This window comes from Pinus tabuliformis, chromosome 1_2 (assembly GCF_031772625.1).
Source record: "Pinus tabuliformis cultivar Carrire ecotype Pingquan chromosome 1_2, CPIR1, whole genome shotgun sequence".
Lineage (NCBI taxonomy): Eukaryota > Viridiplantae > Streptophyta > Pinopsida > Pinales > Pinaceae > Pinus > Pinus tabuliformis.
In genome coordinates, this window is record NC_142298.1 from 1,290,997,958 (window position 1) to 1,291,011,734 (window position 13,777).

Sequence of the window (13,777 nt, forward strand, 5' to 3'; positions counted from 1 at the left end):
AGCATCTGTTAACTCTTGTATTGACAGCACTATACTACTAGCATTACTCTGACAAATGACCGCCTCAAACTGAGTACACTCTTTGAAATAATAAATCATTCCTAGATTGAAAATTAATGTACGGTAAATAGAGGTAGAAAAGACCCTTTTTACTACTCGAAATTTTGGCGCCATTGCCGGGGAAGAGTGTAGCCATTTGTTTCTTTTCGAGAGTGATGTAAGAACTTGCTAGGAGAGAACTGGGTTTTAAAAACAAAGGGTAAGAACCTGCGTACGGAGCATGTAATAGCCCTGCTCCCATGCCCGATTTCCTACAGATTTGCTGCTGTATTTTGGGTAGAAATTAGCTTTTGATTTGTGTGCATGACTAAGCAGAAAAACTCTAAAAAGAATCCTAAAACTCTACCCAAGCCTGATAAAGCTAAGGGGCCGATGACCCTTGGCCGATCATCCTTTATAGATGAAATCCTTAAGAAAACAGAATCTCAGCCTTCAGTAGGACCTAGAAAAGTTGCTTCTAGACAACCTACTAGTTCCCTTCAGGCCATAGGATCACCATCTGTAGGCTTTGTTGAGGTGCATAGTCAAACCGAAGAGCAAGATTTTCAAGAAATTGAGAATTCTAGCCCAAAATCATTGCAAGAAGGGAACCTTAGCAACCTTTGTGAAGGAAGAGGAGAAACAAGAGAAATTGAAGAACCAAGATCTCATTTTGGGATAATTCAGCTATTAAGTAGCCCAGATAAGGGAAGTGCTACAAAAATCATTTATAACGAAGTTGAAGAACCTCAAGAACCAGAATCCCCCGAGACATTAGGCACTCTCATCGTCCCAGATAAAATAAGTGTTGTTAAGGCCATTTCTGTTAAAGCCATTTCCCCTAAACCTAGGAATACCCTGCTAGACATCCTAGAAGGTTATTGGCATATATTTGACCAAATGGCCTAGAACCAGCCAAACACCTAAACCTCTACAATGCAATACCCCATTGTGGATACTGCAGCTAATGCACCTATGAAAGCAATCCCTCTCTAGCATATCCCTACATTCCATGGCCTTACATCAGAAGATCTAGATGCATTCCTATTTGAATTTGATGTGCTATGTAGAGGATATGACTATACCATCGATCCCCAGAAAATAAAATTGTTCCCCTCTACATTAAAAGGGGCTACTTTAAGATGGTTTATGGGATTGGGTGGTGGTGTTATAAATAACTGGGATCAAATGAAAGAATCCTTTCTAAAAAAATATCTGGATTATTGTAGGTCTAGAGAATTAAAAGATGAAATATTTCAGATGGTAGCTAGACCGAATGAAACATTAGAAGAATATGTTGAACGTTTTCAGTATAATCTTCAAAGATCTCCTTATGCATCATTACCCTTACCTGATAATGTATTAAAAACAACATTAATTAGGGGAATGAAGGAACAATGGATTGAAACACTAAATATTATGGGAAAAGGAGATATTTGTCAGGAAAATTTTGCTGACATTATGTTACCGAGAATAGTGTCTATGCAAAACTGCTAATCCCACTAAGGCTGGTAGCTACCTTAGAAACAAACAAAGTAAAACTACTTTCGTTTTCCTTTATGAAATATAGATGAGAGAAGAATAAAAGAGACCAACCTCTGTCTTGCGCTTGGTTCTTTGCTCGATTCCTCTCTCTTCTGATAGTCCTTTGCTACTTGCTTTCTTGTATACCCAGCTTCACAGAGTACTTGTAGAATCAAAGCAGCATAACACTATACGAGAACATGGATCTATTATCATAAGAAATATAGGATCAGATGTATATTAACCACACAAATGCATAAAACATCAATCACACAAGTGTATGGAGGAAACTAGAATAGTTTTATTGGTAATCAAGAAAGAGCCAAGAGAATTACAACCAATTGTTCTGATCCAGCATCATCCTCTCAGCAAGTAAGCCCTTCTTCACCTCATGAAACTTTTAGATCACCCAACACTATGATGTTGCCTCAAGAAACCAACAGCAATTCCTTACAAGATGCAAAATTCCAGCCTCTGGAACTCTGGGATGAGGAATCCATATATAGATGTCTGCAAGGGAGATGAGTCAGCTTGTGATTTGATTAGTGTCTTCCCTCTGATAGTTCTTGATTCCACTTGGAGATTGATGATCTCTTACTCATCCCTAGTCGAATTCAGATAGGCAAGTGTCACTGGAGAAGTTTCTAGAAGATTCCATGCTTCTCCACCTTGCAGATTGACCCTGCCATTTGTCCCTTCTCACCCATCGCACCCCATAGAAGGGCTTTTTGAAATGAAACGCACCTGTTGTGTGTATTTAGGTTGGATGCAATGCACTTTTCCTATGGAGCAGGTGAAATGGTCCAGTTTTGACTAGTTTTGAGTAGTTTTTTATGGAGAACTTCTAGGAGATGCTGTAATCAGTTGACCTTGTTCTTTTAGGGGTTGGAACAACACCTTTAGGGACTTAGGAGCCCTTGGTTTATGGAAATTTTATGCTTGGGGTTGCAGTGCCCAAAAATGTCTATAACAGTTGCCCCCTAAAGCATGAGGTCGTTAATCTTTTGATGTCGGGTGAAATGCTTTATCATGAGGATCCGAAGTTATTTCAATCTAGAAGGAGACCTGTAATAAGATACAATACAATACATTATCTTCATAGTTTTTTCATGATCTAGCTGAGGCGGGCATTCCCATGCTCAACTCTATAAATTCATTTTTCATTTACATGAGACAGACAATTGTCTGAGTGTAGACTGATGATTCTGGTAGAGCCATCATCCCTTAGATTGGATGATTATCTATGCAGTAATGATGTACATTTGATGTCTTTATTTTCCTGAATATATATCGCAGCCCGGATGGATGAAACTAGATCTGGGGTCTTCAATCTCGTTCAATCTTCACTCAGAGTACAAGTCGATCCATGTGAGAGATGTTCTGGATTCAAACATGGAAAGACATCGCCTGATTACCAACCAATGATGTAAGTTGTTAACAGGCGTGAGAGGAATCACCGATAATGATAATGATCCTCAAGGTACTGCAGTACAATTCACGTGGTGTGAATAAGGGACTTGGCGTCGAACACCGCGTAAAATCTTTCGGTCAAAGGCCATTGATGTAAACCTGTCGTCGGGAGTGAGAAACTTGCCATTGAGGCATGCAAGCTTCAAAGTACTGAAAGGGTTGTTCCTAGATCGCCTTCTTGGATAATGAGCTGATGTCGACAAGAAGCGATCCGTTAGAGGAGGGAATTAATGAATCCCACATCAATGACCCTGAACGCAGCAAATGATTTTAATGGAGGTGAAAACAATCAGGTGATATATGGTTCAGGGTGGCGGTCATGAAAGAATTGAGCGAAAATGTATTATAGTGGGTGAGACACAGGTGAATTCTCTGAATGACTTCTCTTGAACATATCGACGACACTGACATGATGGATTGGTAGCATTAACCCAAAATGTGGATGGTGTGATGGAACCATGGTGATATGACCAGTGAATGGAACAACCCAACCCAACGAGGATAAGGAGTGAAAGTGTCGTGTTCAAGAGCGACTTGCTACCAACAAAGTTTCTTCAAGTTTTCTTCCCAATTTTTCCCCAGTCATTGCTGACCAGTACCTCTTTATTTTTGTCAAGATTGAGGAGGATAACATATGCTTGTTCTATAATTTTCCCTTCGAGCAAACCCATCTCTATGTTTTAACGAGCCTAGTGATAGTGAAACTCGTTCTTGTCCGTTATGGAAAAGTTTGTCGCTATTAGGTTTTAACGAGTTTAACGAAAAAGATAACTCGGGCCTTTTCAATTTTAGAGAGTCTGAAAAGGAACGTAAAGGAAACTCCAAATATCCTTTTTCGTCATCAAATCCCTTAAGTCCGAAAAAGTATAAAATAATATGAAAGGGATGAATTTTCGGTAATTTTAACGAGCCGAACAAGACAAGCGCTCGATCTTTTTGTGTAATAATCCCTCAGGTCCAAAAAGATAAAAATCTAAAGGAGGGATAGCACTTTCGGTAACTTTAACGAGCTGGAGAGGCCCATGGCTTGGAAATCTTTTCATATTTTACAAGTCAGTTGAAAAGAGCTTAAAGGAAACTCATTTTTTGAGGAACGAGTGATAAATTCGGGTAGCAACTGATTCCAGGTAAGGTTTGGAATTTTCCAATCATGGCAGTGTCACAAGGATGGCTAACAAGATCACTCTTTACAGCTGTTCCTCAAAAGGGGTAAACAATCAAGTGGAGGTGGATGATCGGCCAATACAGAGTGGAGGTGATGATGAGAACACGACCAAGGCTTTAAAGGCTGAAATAATACATTCACAATGGTTATTTACCGGAAATTAGTTCATTTTTTAATGAGCTTAAACGCGGGGGGAAACACTTGCTCATTTCTTATGTTTATTTTTTAATGAGCTTGAATTCCACAATAAAACTGCTCGATCCAATCGTATAATAAGGATGTCTCATCTAAGATGCCATTTTTGTGGAGCTTGCACCTTAGAAAGCTTTGCTCCGGATCCTTTCTTTATGCAAGTTAGGAAACTACTAATGCTACAAGTTTAAAGGGTTAGAGGACTTACAAATTTAAAAAATAAATAGTCTCTCTTCACCTACACACCAAAAGGTTTGCATGCCCCCAGGTATAGAGAAAAATTTCCAGCTTACCAAGAAAGTTTCATCCGCGTAGCGGATAAAATTCTTTCTCGGTGATGCCTATCGAAATAGGCAAAGAGGAGTGGTGTCACCCGACATAACCTTAACAAAGGTATGTTATTCCAGTCTGTTCCCATTTTCCCGTAAGGATGGGTTCGCCAGATTAGTCATATATCCTTTGCGGAAATCAACCCTATACCCAAGGTTCTTCTGCCAAAGCAGACCAGGGTGCATGCCCCTTGGGTTTCAGTCATGTCCCCCGAATCACTCGCGCTCATCAGGTGGATGGACTGGGGATTGATGAGCCATTCCTTGCGTGAAAAGACCATTTAGGGATGGTATATGACTATTTTCCATGCGTGAACCGGGGAATGAAAGCTAGTCTACGAGCTTGACCACTCTTCCTTCGTGCGGAAAACACATCTCTAAAGAGTGAGGAGACAATGGCTCCCATGTAATAAATATAGTCTCATCCAAGGAGTAGATTATAATCCAGGGGCCCTTGGACTACCATTACGTTCATGTGAACGGATTTCCCTTTCAATGTAATGGGCACATTGGGAAGGATCCCTAACGGTCGACTGGTTCCTTTGTGAAGGCCTGTTAGATTTCTCATTTCAGGCAAAAGCGATGGCGAACCAAGCACTTTCCAAGTAGTTGAGGAAAGGATACTCACAGAAGCCCCTTCATCTATGATGGTACCGGCCATAACCATTCTATATACTTGAGTGATGATTCAGAATGGTATACTAGCTGGTAAACAGGGTCTGCCTAGTAGATTCCAGTCAAAGGAAACGACCAGGTTGCTTGGAGGTGGGACAGAATAGACGGCCGGGTATGACTCTGACGAACTTCCTTACTGCGGTAGAGGAATGGGTAAACTGCCCCCATGTTCATCGGAGTTTGTGTTTACAAAGAGAATTTGGAAGGTGTCATCTTTGTTCTCTTCGGTGACTGTATCATCTGAAGACGGAACCTCTGAAGGCAAGACCGGGTCAACTGGCGCCTCAAACTTTTGACTTTCGTCTGGTATGGATTCAAATGGTTTATCTTCAATGATAGATGCTTCGACCGACCACAAGGCCGTGTCAGCCGGATTTTCAACTAGTGACGGACTCGGAAAGAGTTTCTTATATCCAGGAGGGAACCGTAACGGTGAAACCGGACGGTCGTCCAAAACTCTTTTAGCCTCATCTAAGAAGGGACAACGGTGAACGACATGATCGCCTTCACATATTTTACAAGGAAGTTTACTTTTTCCTTTTTGTTGAGGGGCTTCACTTTCACTAGTTGACGTGTACTTTCAACATGATCACCAGAGGTTGACGACACCGGGTTGTGCAAGAGAGGAGACCAGTCCCTTAGGATTCGAGGGATACAAGGACAATCTCTAAGATAGTGGTCTCCTTTGCAAATAGCACATGGCGGTTTAGGCCTGGTCAGTGCAGTGTGTGGATTTTCGCTAGATGATGTTTGGTTTCCCCTTTTCGCCTTTGGCTCCTTCTTCTTCTTCTCTTTCTTCTTCTTTTCCTTCTTCTTCTCAGGAGCTTGATTTTTGGCTTTACCAGCTTCATCAAGTGAAGAGGAAGGAGGAGAGGAAGAATTGGACGAAGTAGAGGGTTGGGGGGTAACTCCGGTATCATTTAGTTGCTGACTCGATTGTTCAGGAATCACGGTTTTCTGAACGACGGAGTTGAGAAGAGCCATACGGGAAAACCAATTGTCAATCCTTGAAGTGACAATGTGGCCATGTGGGGTGCACCAACATCTCCCCAAGAGGAGAAGGGACTAGGATTTCCTCCAAGAGGAATTCCTTGGTTGGTGGACTCCATTTTCTTCAACCCAAGACCAACGTAGGAAAGGTGATAATTATTCCATTTAAAATAAATTTTATACGCTTTGACACAACTTGTTTTTTCAATTTTAAAGAGTCGAGAAAAAACAAAAGATGACTTTAGTTGCCTTCGATTTTTCATGAGCCTGAAGTGACAAGTGCTCAGATGGACCTTTTCCGTTAAGGAGTCTGAAAAGGAACGAAAGGGACTGCTCTGGAAATCTAGGCAGAGGGATTACCAAACCAATCGCAAAACTGCAGAATACTTTTTACGATACGGCAGTCAATCTTCCCGAATGTTGTGTTCAGTGCATTGCGATCGATAGGGCGGCAGACATGGCTTCTTATGGATAAAGGATTAAGCCTATTATGGTCTCCCAAAATATACTCGACGGTACGTGGGAGCACAAGTCCGTACTAGCACTTATCGTCTCAAAGTGGAGGAATCACCCAACCAACAGTGAAAACAACAGTTACCAGGCTTTACGACACCGGAATACATCTCTAGCCTAGACTTCTAGATGTCGTGCGTTAGGTTCCAAAGCGTTGTTAGATTCATTAAATTTATTTTATAGTTGATCTTGCTTAAGAAATTTTCCTTTCAGGTTCACCGCATGATGTAGATGTACAATTCCTAAAACGCAATCTAAGATGATAAACAGTCATTTTATCTTCTTTGTGCAATGAAAATCCTAGCTACTAAGGAAAGAGAGATGGCGTTCTTTCAACAAAGAGCAAAGAGCACACATTATATGCACTCTTCTAAATCAAACCAACAAACAGTATAAATGCAAATGCACATGCATGTATTTATTTTCAGTCTTCTTAATGTGTAAATGATAAAAAGAAAGCTATTGCGCAAATCTGAATTATTTTTCAAAGCGACAATTACTAACAAGTTTCATTTCAAGACAAAATGGGGACAATGACAACACTTTGCAATTTGGAATTGAAAACTTGCTTTCAACACTAGAAAAACTACTAATTCAGATCAAATACAATAGTAACAGGGTAATTGACTATCAAGAGCAATCAGACTCTCTTCTATGACTGAAAATGACACTTGCGACACTTTCAAATCAAGAAATGACAGTACAATTACGTTACTTCTTTGTAAAGGAGAACTGAAAATGACTCAAAAAATACATAAAAACATTTACAGTTCTTCGCATAATGGAGGCGGAATAACAGCAAGGAAAGGGGTTTCAAACAGAGGTGTACTGACTACAGGCAGCAAAACTCTTGAATAGATCTGAAAAGAGTGAACACAGAAACCAAAATTTAGGAACAATGCATAGTCTGATCAGCACACCTGTAACATAGTGAAACTGAAATGCAACGCATCTTCTACACTCGGGAAGTGCATTAAATTTGAGATTAACAGAACAGATAGTGCGCTGGGCCAGGGACGAGACTTTGATTGGGTTCCGGGTCACAGTTTGCAATTCAGTTCAGGGATTTTGGCTGAGCAAGTGGTAATCAGTAAATCAATCATAGGGGTAGATCTAAGGAGGTTACTAGAGCCACCACAAGGGAAATTAGAGAGCTTGTAAATCAATTGTTTATATCATAAACAAAACCTGGAGATTGACTGAAGCAGCGTTGATCTACTTTGCACTTGCATAGCAAATGCAGTTCGAAGGCTAGCTGACTTGACTTCAGGCTCTGTCTGTAAGTTTATAAAGTAAACAAATGTAGATGAACAAATAATCTACTTGATCCCCAGTGGAGTCGCCATTTTGTTACTGGGAATAGTGTCTACGAAGAACTACTAATCCCACTAAGGCTGGTAGCTACCTTAGAAACAAACAAAGTAAAACTACTTTCATTTTCCTTTATGAAAGATAGATGAGAGAAGAATAAAAGAGACCAACCTCTATCTTGCGCTTGGTTCTTTTCTCGATTCCTCTCTCTTCTGATAGTCCTTTACTACTTGCTTTCTTGTATGCCCAGCTTCACAAAGTACCTGTAGAATCAAAGCAGCATAACACTATACGAGAACATGGATCTATTATCATAAGCAATATAGGATCAGATGTATATTAACCACACAAATGCATAAAACATCAATCACACAAGTGTATGGAGGAAAACTAGAATAGTTTTATTGATAATCAAGAAAGAGCCAAGAGAATTACAACCAATTGTTCTGACCCAGCATCATCCTCTCAGCAGGTAAGCCCCTCTTCACCTCATGAAAATCTTAGATCACCAAACACTATGATGTTGCCTCAAGAAACCAACAGCAATTCCTTACAAGATGCAAAATTCCAGCCTCTCGATCTCGGGGATGAGGGATCCATATATAGATGTCTGCAAGGGAGATGAGTCTGCTTGTGATTTGATTAGTGTCTCCCCTCTGATAGTTCTTGATTCCACTTGGAGATTGATGATCTCTTACTCATCTCTGGTCGAATTCAGATAGGCAAGTGTCACTGGAGAAGTTTCTGGAAGATTCCATGCTTCTCCACCTTGCGGATTGACCCTGCCATTTGTCCCTTCTCACCCATCGCACCCCATAGAAGGGCTTTTTGAAATTCAACGCACCTGCTGTGTGTATTTAGGTGGGGTGCAACGCACTTTTTCTATGGAGCAGGTGAAATGGTCCAATTTTGACCAGTTCTGAGTAGTTTTTTATGGAGAACTTCTGGGAGATGTTGTAATTAGTTGACCTTGTTCTTTTAGGGGTTGGAAAAACACCTTTAGGGACATAGGAGCCCTTTCTTTACGGACATTTTATGCTTGGGGTTTCAGTGCCCAAAAATGTCTATAACACATTATTTATTTATGTATCGGGAGCTCGAGAGGCAGCACAAGACTAATACTACCGGAACATGATAGGTTTACAAGAGACAACAAGATCTCTGCAGAGGGAGTAACTCTTACAAAAATTGGAAATTTATTAGAAAATTTTAAAAGTGGCATATTGGGGACACTGACAACGCAGCTTGATATTATGTAGGCCAAGTAGAAACAAGCAAAGGCAGAACAAAATTTGGCAGTCTTCTGTCCCAGATGCAGAAAGAAACATAGCCACAAGGAGTGCCCATTAGATGCAGTCCAAGTTTGCGCCATTTGTAGAAAAGACCATTCTACAAAGAGTTGTCCCTCACTTCCTGGATTGAAAGCAGTCTACAAGGAAGTAGAAGAAGAGCTAGAACTGATGTACCTACTCAATCAACGCTGTCAATGGCAGCCGCGACTATCAGGTATGTTCCCAGACCCAGCTTCTTCTTTTCAGCCTCCAAAATATCATGCTCAACAATATAATACAATGTGGAAAAATCAACCTCCCTTCCTGAATTGGTCACAACAACCAATTACTTCATCATCATCATGGCCAAATAAAACAAGCCAACCCAATTGGCCAAATTTTCCCAATACCCCACCATATTGGCAAAACAATGTATACCCAGCACAATGGTCCCCTCCTACTTCACAGAGTTAAGCCTCGTAGAAAAAATATAAAAGACCAATGAATCAGCCAGTAGGAACCATTCCACTCCCTCAACCTACACTGCCAACATTACAACAAAACCCCTAGTCTAATTTAAGATTGCAACTCCAAGCCCAACCCAATCCTAATCGAAATAACAGGCCAGTCCAATCTATTCAAATATATGAAACACCAGAGATAGGAACCGATCTAAGGGAGTGTAATGATCTTCAATTAAGATCTGGGTGCATCATTGAAATAGAGGGAGATAAAACCACTCAAGTTGAAAATCAGTTACTTATAGAACAACCACTACAAGAAGAGGATGTGATCAGACAACAAACTCGTAATCAAGTAATCACATCTTCCCCTCCATTCCCAGAGCAATTAACTATACCTCGACCTCTACAACATTCTGATTTTGACATTTTGGGAGAACTTAAAAATCTGTATATAAAAATTCCACTCGTCCAAGCCATCCAAGACATCCCAATATATGCAAAGACCATTAAAGAGCTATGTATAAAAAAGCCAAGGAGGAGAATAGCAAATAACCCAACAATCTAAGTATTTGGTACCCTATCTAATCTATTATCAGGAAAAGAAACACCCATTAAATACGAAGACCCAGGAAATCCAATAGTAACAGTAAAAATCAATGGACAAACCTTCTCAAATGCCTTAGTTGATCTAGGAGCTGCAATCAATATCTTAACAACCACCACTTGTCAAAAATTGGGCATTACATCAGTAGAACCAACTTCCACTTTATTAGAACTGGCTGACCGATCTGTGGTTAGGCCAGAGGGCACATTACATGATTTCATGGTATCCGTTGATTCCTAGGAGTATCCTACCGACTTTCTGATAATAAACCCCAAAAACCGACTTGATGGACATCCATTGATTTTAGGCAGACCTTGGCTTGCAACTGCTGATGCTTATATTAGCTGCCGACAAGGTAGTATGACCATAACTAGAGGAGCTAATATCAAGAATCTAGCTTTATATCCTCCAACCCAGCCAAGTGTCACAATAATAAAAACTAACAAACATCCTGTATCATACCTCACCGAAAATATTAGATCCCCATTAACCATAGAAGATGCCCTTGATTTCAAAGACCAAACAAAAGATGATGCCATTAACAATTTCATTAGCCAAGCTGAATACAGATGCCACATAAAATGTCACATGATAGAATCAGAATTCGATAATGAATTAGAAGAAGATGCTCTTAAAGATACTCATGACCAAACAATACCTACTACCTTTGTCTCAAATAGCAAAATTGTAGAAATTGAGCCAGGAAAGACTTTAAACATCAATGCCAACCTGACTTCTGAACAAGAAGAGACGCTGATCCAAGTACTAAGGAAATACAAAGAAGCATTTTTATGGGACTACCCTGACATGAAAGGAATTGATCCCCAGTTATGTAGATACAACATTTACATAGAGAAGGATGCAATACCCATTCGCCAACCACAAAGGAGACTTAACGCTCATCTAAAAGATATTGTAAAAGCTAGACTGCAAAAGCTTTTAGATGTGAACTTGATCTACCCCATCTCAGATAGTAAATGGGTCTCTCCACTTGTTGAGGTGCCAGAGAAGAACGGAAAGTGGAGGATTTGTGTAGATTATAGAGAGTTAAATAGAGCAACACAAAAATACCACTTTCCCCTTCCATTCATTGACCAAGTATTAGATACTTTGGTAGGAAAGAAATTCTTTTCTTTCTTAGATGGATTCAGTGGATACAATTAGATTTAGATTGCCCCTAAAGACCAAGACAAAACCACTTTTACTTGTCCTTGGGGAACATTTTCCTATAGAGTTTTACCTTTTGGCCTATGTAATGCCCCTGCCACATTTCAAAGGGCTATCCTTAGCATCTTTTTAGATTTAATAAATGAAGGGCTCGAAGTATACATGGATTATTTTACACCATACGGGGATGATTTCGACCCAGCATTGGACACACTAGAAAAAGTGCTGCAGCGATGCATTACCACTAGGCTCTATCTGAGCCATGAAAAATTATATATGATGATGACTGAAGGACTTATTCTAGGCCATTACATTTCAGTAGCTGGAATATAGGTAGATCCGGCCAAAATTCAAATAATTTTGTTAATACCCACTCCTACCACTCAAACAAAGGTACGAAGTTTTCTTGGATTCTCTGGTTATTATAGAAGATTTATAGAACATTTTTCTCATATTGATGCAACTTTATATGCACTGACAAGGAATGTTGACTTTGTTTGGATAGAAAAATGTAACCGTGCTTTTGAGAATTTAAAAAAACTTGTGTCAACAACCCTAGTCAACTTAATAAAACTTGTGTCAACAACCCAAATTGGGACCTGCCATTTCAAATTTCATCAGATGCTTCGGATAGAGCTATTGGAGTAATCCTTGGGTAGGAAGAAGATAAAAAATCATATGCAATCTATTATATTAGAAAAAATTTATTTCCTGCTGAATTGAACTATACTGTGACTGAAAAGGAATTTTTAGCTGTAGTACATGCCATCAACAAATTTAGGCATTATATCACTGGATATCCTGTCATTTTATACACAGATCACTCTGCCATAAAATATTTAGCAAATAAACCAATCACAAATGGTACAATAACTAGATGGTTGATTTTATTGCAGGAATTTGATATCACAATAAAGGACTGAACGGGAAAAGAAAATCATGTAGCTGATTTTCTCTCGAATGCCAAAATCAGTGGATGCAACAGTGGTCAAAGATCAATTCCCAGAGGAACATTTGTTCAGAGTTACTGTTAAAACACCTTGGTATGCTAATGTTGCAAATTATTTAGCAGTAGGCAAATTACCAAAACACCTGACCCCCAATGAACGAAAGCATATTGTCCAGCGTAGTACTCAATTTTCTTGGATTGGGGGCTACCTGTTTCATACAGGGGTAGGTATGCACATCAGGAGATGCATCCGCGAAGATGAAATTTTGACATTTTGAAAGTTTGTCACGACGAACCGTGTGGTGGATATTTCGCCGATTGAAGAAATGGACACAAGGTGCTGCAAACAGGGTATTATTGGAACACAATCTTCAAAGATGCAAAGAAGTTCGTCCAAGCTTGTGACAGCTGCCAAAGAGCAGGACGCCCTAGACAGGCTGATGAAATGCCCCTGAACCCACAGCTAGTTATTGAACCATTTGAACGATGGGCGCTTGATTTTGTTGGTCCAATCAACCCATCGTCAAATCAAAAATCATACATTCTAGTAGCAACAGAATATGTCACCAAATGGGTTGAAGCAGAGGCATTGCCAAGAGCTACAGAGGATTCCATCATTCAGTTCCTGTTCCACATATTTGTGCGATATGGCCTCCCAAGAGATATAATTACAAATGGTGGACCACAGTTTGCTGGTGACAAGATGGATGCAACACTAAAAACCTATCATATCCAGCAAAAAATTACTACTCCATACCACCCACAGGGAAATGGTCAAGTAGAAAGCACAAACAAAATAATAGAAGCAATACTGACAAAAAACATTGCGTCACACATATGCGATTGGGTTTCAAGACTGCCAAAAGCATTGTGGGCATACAGAACAACATGAAGTACTACGAGTTATTCACCATACTAGCTAGTATTTGGAAAGGAACCCATCTTTCCAATACAATTTGAAATACAGACATTATGAACAGCACAAGAGGTCGGTCTAGATTTAGATGAGGCTCAGACTAATAGATTACAGCAGATCAATGAGCTAGATGAAATCAGGCTCTCTGCCCTTCAACATATTGCGTTAATACAACAACAATGAGCCAAATGGCATGAT